The sequence below is a fragment of the Monopterus albus genome, unplaced genomic scaffold, assembly GCF_001952655.1.
Source record: "Monopterus albus unplaced genomic scaffold, M_albus_1.0 scaffold172.1, whole genome shotgun sequence".
Classification (NCBI taxonomy): domain Eukaryota; kingdom Metazoa; phylum Chordata; class Actinopteri; order Synbranchiformes; family Synbranchidae; genus Monopterus; species Monopterus albus.
The window spans coordinates 401,145-409,722 of NW_018128052.1; the positions used below are offsets into that span (position 1 = coordinate 401,145).

The 8,578-nt window shown below is 42.3% G+C and overlaps 1 long non-coding RNA gene across 5 annotated transcripts in view; it reads left to right on the forward strand.

Moving 5' to 3' along the window:
• The window catches only part of LOC109969300 (uncharacterized), a 23,283-nt gene extending 14,728 nt beyond the window's left edge, over window positions 1–8,555 (forward strand). For all 5 annotated transcript variants that reach the window (XR_002276243.1, XR_002276246.1, XR_002276242.1 and 2 more), the window contains exon 3: window positions 6,112–8,555. This is a non-coding gene — a long non-coding RNA (uncharacterized LOC109969300). The remainder of the gene's footprint in view (window positions 1–6,111) is intronic.
• Window positions 8,556–8,578: the final 23 nt, after the last annotated feature.

Below are 8,578 nucleotides of genomic sequence, written 5' to 3' on the forward strand. Positions count from 1 at the left end.
TTATTTCAGGAAGACTGGAGCAGAAACATTCCCAGGTTTAAGGTTGACTGTTTGTTCCCTCCGATTCCCCCTTAAATAGTTGAGCATTAGGAATTAAACAATAAGTACATATTGTTAGCAAGGTCAAGTCTTCATGGTTCCACGGCCCTGAGGCTCAATAGACAGCTCAGTTATTCAAATTTAGTGTGGAGCTCTTTGAGTCGCCCAGATTTTCCCAAGCTTTATATTAGCATATGCAAGGAGCAGCCTGTGCTGCTGTTTTCTAAAGTGGATGTAAATTATAACCTCAGTATTATAAAGGCTGATAGGAGATAAATCTCTGCAGTAATGCATTGCAGAGAATGGGGTGGGGTGGGGGCTGTTGTAGAGGTGTTGAAGAGTGTGTATGTGTGTGTATGTGTGTGTGTGTGTGTGTGTGTGTATAATACTGTACAATAGCCAGTGACAGATGGAATACAGACTAGCAAAGCACTTGCTAATAGTCATGCTAAACTCTCTTTTCACTGATTGTAGTTTCTCTAGACTTTCTACCACATTTCTAAAAAAAAGTGGAATTTTTAAAAATAACATGCACCAAACAGAAATTTCAAGACATGTGCAATACTGGCAAAATAGTTTTGCAAGTGTGCACACACCGTTTTAAAACAAATATTAACACAGGGAGATTACTAAGTCGAAATTTGCACTTGTGCAGTCCAAAAGGCTGAGGGGCTTCAGGCCTCACGAGCAGAGTGGCGATCTCTTTGGAATCCCTATGCAAACTAGTTCTTGAATAATGAGATGTATTTATGAAGGGCTGAGAAGGAGGTCTTGCTTTTGAAAGCCAGTAGTCCGAAGCCTGAATGGGATAGAAGGACGTGGGGGGGTGGGGGGTCGGACAAGGGGGAACGGGTGTGTATGCGGAGGGGGTGCAGGGGGCCCCCAGCAGTCCAGGCCTCAGCCGAGGCAACTGTGAAAAGGGGTCCCGTCTTTTTCCCACGCCCAGCAAGACGCAAAACAGTGCCGCAGCTCGCTAGGGTCAAGTCCCATCGCTAATATATACACACATACATACACACACATGCACACACACATAAAAGGAAAATTTTGTGTGTAAAAGTTGTACAAATTAACAAGCTGTCTGGGAAACTCTGCGACAAGGGGACACCTGCTATTCTTCCAGAAAGCTTTGCTCTCATCAGGGGCCAACAATGGGACAACAATTAGGGCATAACTTCAACTTGAACTTAAAATTCTGTTGTGAATTGAGTCCAGATTTGTTTTCTGTCTTCCTTTTTCCATTTTAAGATGGCTTAATAATGCGTTCTGGTTTTTTGTTTCATTTTTAAAAAAATCACTTTCAAATTTGTTTTTGAAGTACATCTATTTTGTACCTTTTTTCCTATGGTGCAAATATTTTAGAAAAATATTTTGCTTCTGCAGTTGATGATGTGTCAATTCACTCAGTCTGCAGAGACAAACTTGGCCTTGTGCTTGATCCGAGACCCTTGCTGTCAACTTGGCATTGTCTGTGTCTGCACTCACACAGACACAGACAGACACACACATAGCTTGCTTCGGGGACACACAAAAGAAACATTTTAACATGAAATGGAGAGGGGTTGGAAGAAGATATGGCAACTATATAGGAATGTTTTGGAACTGAACTCTTAGTGTGACCTTTTTCTAAATAAAAGAGAGTGACAATATTTTAGACAGAGACGAAGAACTGATAATATCTAGCATGAAAAGAAAAGCTAAGGCAAACAAAAGCATCACATATTTATTGAGTTTATTTGCTAGTGTTCAACTGCTTCCCCGACTTCCACATTTGGCATCTTGTTTGTCCAAGTTTAAATGCTCATTCATTTTTAAGAGCAATGTTTCTCATGCTGCTTTCTGAAATGCCGCCCATGTCAGCAGCTGCTCTTTTACCGCCTTCCCCACGAAGCTCGTGTCACACCCATTCCTTCACCTCTATCTCTCTCTAGATACTGGCACACCAATCAAATCAGTGCAGTGCTCAGTTCCCTCCCCGCTGCTCTCCATGGCTGCATCTGAGATACACAGTGCGGTGTCACACTAATTCATTTCCCCCTACCTACCTGAGCTTCGAGCTTGAATTCCACACTGTGAAAGACACGCCTGCCATCTCTTTGAGCGAGCAAGCATCCTCTTTTGTCTTTCTCTCTCTTGCACCAACTCCCTTTCCCTCCTTTCTCCCGCCTGTCCCTATCTATCGTTTTCTCCTGTCCTTGTTATCATGTTCCCTCCTATTCAGATGAGTTTCAAATAAAGAGGGGGACCCTTCTAATTAGCTCTGTAAAGATGCTTTGTTGCGGTCAGTATGGCCACCAGTGTGTGCATTGAGAGGGGATGTGTGACAACTAGTGTTAGCAATGAGAACGTGTGTATGGGCCCTTAATGAGGTTTGTTAGCTGAGTGTGTATCCTGCTGTTTGAATACACCCTCGGCAGCCTTTGAAGGAGATGAAGAGAGGGAAGGAGCAGAGCAGAGTCTTTCAACCAGGCAGGTTGCAGAATGCAGATGATGCATTATGCTCAGTGTGGTTTCCATTTGAGCAGAAGATGAGATGAGAATAATGCCATACTTGCTTGTTGTCTGTGAAAACTGTGGGAAATATACAGGGGTCATCAAGCTCATCAGACGTATGGGGGATTTTCCTCGCCTCAGAAATTTATAGTGACTCCAAAAACCCTTCACTGATTCATTCTCAACAAATGGTAAAGCAAAAATGAAGCTAGAAATATTAGCTCAAAATTCATCTACCGGTTTAGCGTGGATCTCAGCTCTAATACATGTTTGGAAGCTCAGATAGCAGTTTTCTGATGAATACAAAACTAGAGAGTTAAAGCCAGTTCGTTATTTGTGGTTATGAGTAAAGAGGTAAAAAATGAGCAGCTAGCTCACAAAAAAAAGATGGCCTATTAGAAATCATTACTGCACAGCTAAAGTTTTATGTAATATAATAGTTGTTACATTATTTTATTATTATTATTGGTGATTAACTGTGAACAGTGAGATAAAAGACAAGATACAGTATTAAAACGTAGACAAAATGTAGATGTAGGTGGTTGTGGTCGAAGAGCGAGGGAGATTAGAGGTAGCAGGAAACAGACGAGAACCAGAGGTGGAGGTTAGATGGAGAGAGAGAGAGAAAAATAGGTTGGGAGATGAGGGATTGTATGAAGCCAAAGAGCCAACCTGCTGCGTCTGCCTGCTGCCTCAGAGATTGTAAAGTGTCACTCAGGATGCAGACAGACAAGCAAGACAGACATCATTTGCCCATATTACTCTCTGCTACTGAACCTGTCATCCATGCAGCCTTCTCTGCTCTTCTTCTTTTCCTGTTCTTTTGTCCATTTCTAGTGATTTTTTCTTTCTGCCTGTGCACATGCATGTATAAGAACTCGCCAATTTATTCCTCTATATTCTCCCTCTCACTGCTTTCTTCTTATTGCCAGGTCTCTTTTCTGCTGATGAAATGAGTCAGCTTGCAGTAGTGTATACTCTCCGCTCTCATTGTTCAATGGTTTGTGTGTAATCCTTTACGCCACCACAATGAGCTCGCACTCCAGCTACAGGATTCTATTAGGCTCCCAGAGAGACACAGGATCTCCATAAACATTTTCCAGCTACACCTATTACCCCCCACCACCACCTATACAGCCAAACTGATAGTTTCCTTTACGCATTTCAAGTAGACACCCCTTTGTTTTGCCAGAGGAGATTTTACCTGTTTGGAAAAAGAGAGTAGAATAAAAGCACATACACTTACATTACCAACAGCTTGTTAATGCTGTCAGCTTCACTCCCAAACCGACCAAAACAGTATTTTTTTTACAACCACAGAGTGTAAGAGTATAACAAGCAGCTGTGAACAAGCAAATGCTTGTTATATGGTCTTTGGGGGAACACTAAAGATGTTTAACAAATGCTGAAGTCATTGGAGGATGTGGATTCTGCTCTCTGCAAACATAATGCTGTTAAAGTCTGCTGATAAATTCCCATATCTGTCATTTCATGCATATTCTGTGTATCAAATGCATAACTTTACCCTGTACATGTACTTCTGTGAAACCTTTGAACTGTGCAAGGTACCAGTGCATTTTGGTATTTCATTTGTTTTCTGCTGCTAACCTGTCATCCTACATGTCAGGTTTTTCGAGAGGATTCTTCTTGGTATATTGCCTTTATTTACTGTGATAGTGTAAGCATTTACACAGATACTTAGTAGTGTATGTTATTTTATAAGGTAGGCATGCTAACAGTTAACAATTGATGCAGGGCAGCGATTTTGTGGCAAAGCTCTTCCTCCATAATTATTTGAACTCATTTAATATTTTTATAGAATCTGTGGGTGTTTCCCTGGCTATTTCTGAAAGATACTCACTTAAGCTCAATATAGAGTCTAGACTCCAGGTATATACTGTAGTTGGCACGTGTTTTAGTAAAACTCTGTAGTCCATGTAGTTTTATTTACTGAAAAACATTTTCTTCAAATATACAAACAAGACATTTTAGGAAAGCAACAAACATGTTATGGGTGTGGTTCATCTAAATGCACTGTATTATTAAAAATTGACACCTTATTCTACATATTAATGATCAGACACAGAAGCTGAACATGGTTGTTGATTAAGTATCTTACAATGAGACTATGGAAGTAGTTCTTCTTGGTAAAATTCAAGTCTACAAAATATGAGTAGTTTATAAATATTTCTTTATTGTCTGAACAGTAATTAAAGCCTTAATGCCTGCTTCATATGGTTATGGTTGGTTAACCATCTGTACTTTTGTTTTGTTTGACTTATATTTACACATCACTGTAAATATGCCAGTAGCAAATTGGTACGTTTTCAACTGCCATCCCTAAGATAAATGGTTAGCTGTTAAAATTAGCCAATAAGCATAACAAGTTGGGCAACACATGTAAAACCAAGCTAAGCAGACAGAGACGCAGACATAACTCTTCGTCTGCAGTGTGCCTCATGCTGCTGCAATGAGTTTGTCAATGTCCTTTTTGCTCCTTGTGTCCAAAGCCACAGGTCGCAGGGCTCCTCTCTCCTCCGCTGTCCTCCCTCCTTCTTCACACACAAACATATCTCTGGTCTGTCTCCCCCCCCCCCAATCCCTCCCTCTTCCGCCATCTTGATAATGCAGCTCTTTTCTTAGTCGTTCGGTGGAGGGCTGCCCTGAACCAACATTGTCCCCTACACCGGCTCTAGTGGGGCACCTCATTGTGTGTGAAGGAATGGCAAGTTAACACCCATGTCTGAACGGGTCTCAATGGGGGTATTGTGTCTGAATCTTCCTCTGGGTCACCCACTCTCACCCCACATCGCTCCCCCGCACAGGGCAAGCTAAGGGCTACTCCGGGTAGTCCCCATTAGGCTTAAAATATGCACATTGACAGCAAACTCAAATTCAAACAAACTATTCCATAACGGACACTGACCATTTTAACCCACTATTTTTTGTATCTTATTAAATTTTCAGCAGATCACACAGAGCTAAAAGTGTCTTTGCAACTGGGTTTGACAGAAAAGCGGGCCAGGGGCTCTAGGGTAGGAAGGAGGTTCTTACAGAAAAGCACAAAGCCACAAATAAAGGAATTTAGTATTTTAGTATGATAACAGGATTCAAAATGTTTTAAGAATCTCAAGATGCACCAGAGTGATTAAACCCATGCCAATTATTACAAATTACTCATTTAGTACCAAAATCAGTTTAATTCTTATTGTTTAATTTATGCCATGTCATTAGACCTGGTCAAAATTATAGAACATAATGAACAGAAATAATATTTCCTGATAACATAGGTTTGTATAATGATTTTAACGTGAGTGTTTTGTATTCCCAGAAAGCACCGAAACATATGAACTGAGATGATAATGTTTCCGTGTTTGATACAGTATGTTGAGCATTTTTATTTGTTTCTCTGTAGCAGTGAGAACCTTGGGGCAGGTTACAAAAGAGCAAGTTGGCGTTTTCTTCCCACATATTTTTAATCAAAGTGTTAGTATTTACATTTGCATTTGCATCGAGCAGAGGGATGCTGAATGCCAAAGGTGAGGTTCTGAAAAACACTCTCTATTTTCCCTTTTTCAGACTGAAACAAGGGTGGGTGGTTGGAAGGCTGAATAAAGGCTGGTAGATGACTGAACTCAAAGACCTGGCGCAGCTCATCATCATTGCCATGGGCTTTCGTCTTCTTCCTCTCCTCCTGTGGCCCATACCTCCATCCAGGGGTCCAGCAGAGCCAGTTAAGCCCAGGATGGGGGCTAGTGAGTGGGCTGGGAAGGATGGAGAAGGTCCCTGAAGGCTAGAAGCACCTCTGGAACTAACAGCATGCAAGAGAAATCAATATGAAATGCAGAGCCTGCATAGCTCTGAGTGGGGTTTCCTGTGTTAGTCTGTGGCCTAGGGGCCTGCAGACCTCCAAAGGACAGGCCCTGCATGGCCCTTTCAGCTGCAGCCCCAGCTCCTCAGACTGGACCTCAAGTCCCAGTTTCCACTGGCTGTGTGTGGTTCTGCTAAAAGGGAGCTCTCCCCAAATAATCCCCAGACTGCCGAGAGGGATATTCTTTTCTGTTGTTTTTTTTTCCTACATAAGATTGACACATCCCCCACATTCTGCCCCTGGCTGTTCAAAAAACAGTTTGGAAGTTCTGCTTTTGACTCAGTCTCCATCCTTAGCTCACCCGTTGTTTATTCCCCAACCAGTTTTTATATTTGACAAATAGACAGTACGATCTTTATTTTCTCTTTCACGCTTGGTTTGCTGTTTCTGAGGTGAGCTGTAGACATGTTTGTTTGCACCAGAAACACGGGCACATGCAGAATGAACATCTTTTTGCACCATGATGTCTATTATTGAATTCCAGACTGACTGATCAGAAAAGGGGGCTGAAGATCACACAGCAGAGACACCTTCCCACCTAATGGGAATGTGGAGATGTTCAAAGGGCAAGTATCTCTCATTAACACTCCACATGTTCCATTCTATGAACAACTCTGAATATGCTCTCATTTACTTATATTGCCTCAAATAGTGTGTGTGTGTGTGTGTGTGTGTGTGTGTGTGCTGTTTCCTGAGCTTAAAGAAATGTTTGCATCCCTCAAATCTGAACATTTTAGTCACATGAGATAGCCACTCTCTATCTGTATATTATCTACAGCAGAGAGCTGTTGCCCTGTACATGCTTGGCCTTGAGAGTGTTTGCCAGTGAGCAGCAGCAGCAGCAGTGTGCACCCGCTGCTCCCAAACTGCTACTGTCGTCACAGTAATGCAGTGTGGGTTTCATCCAGATGGGCACAGCTTCAGACAAAATGGCCGCCAGTCTTTTCCTCTGCCAAAGATGGCTGGCGCATCTCTGTTGTCTGCCATCTGTGCATCCGTTAGCTGTTGTCGAATGCAAATCGAGGCTAATTGCATTAGCATAACCATCATGCTGTTGGCATGTGCTGATAATTGCTCCTATAAACGTGGCATCATGGCGGGCAAGCAGGAGTGAAGCGATGTTTTAGAGTGTATTCTGTGTTTGTGCTCCTCTTGGGGTGCAGTTTTTGCACCCTGAAATGTGTTTGATAGGTGTTCAGTACATGTGAGATCAAGAGTCTGGACTTACTGTGCCATATGGTGTGCACGTTTGCATGTGATTCCCTCGCATGTAAATGTGACAGTGTTCAAAGATTAAGCTGGTGATTTTTTTTTTAAATCAGATAGCACTCTGTAACTCACACACACACTCACACCATTTTTACACACGGACACACATAATGCACCAATGAAAGCATTAAGCAGAGAAGCTCAGACATGCACACAGACTCTAATTAAGTAGAGATCCATAGGCTCAACAAACTGCAGACACAGACCATAATAGTCTTATTTTAATGCATGTGGGTGTCTGGTTACCATGGCACTGAACAAATTGTGGGGGGACTGATTTTGCTCAAAAAGAGCTGCACATGAAACATATAAATAGGCAGCATTATAAAAATTGCAGCCTGAAGAACACTGGATTGGAGCTTTGAAGTATCAACACTATTTCCTATGAACACATCAGTTAGAGGAAAATTTGGAAATATTTACCCTGCTTCACATTTGTTTGGGACTTGGGAACAGTACCTTGCATAAAATGACTAAAAATAGTCAACGTGTCTGTTGTCATAGCTTGGTATAATAACACTCTGAACTGTTAAAGGATTGAAACATTGTATAAATTAATACCTCACGTTTTTGCATTTCAGCAGCGTGTCGGTTTGTTGTCGCATTTGATTTGAGCGGGTCTTGCTTTTTTTTTTAGACCATTAATTCATGCGATGAGAGTCGTCCGAGCAGCTGAGTAACAATGCAGCGTTCTTATTTGCATCCACCCATCAAGGCAGCTGCTGCGCTGTACAGTTAGGTCTACTGTGGGCAGCAAAATGGCGGTCATGCGAATCACACGGTCTGTCTGCTGGTCATGGGAGCTGAGGAGAGGAGGGAGAGAAGGGGGGGAGGCAAGATTTTGGGGTGTCTGGTTCGATAGAGTGAGAGGGTTGCAGGGTCTAGACTGCGGGGCGGGGGGGTCCT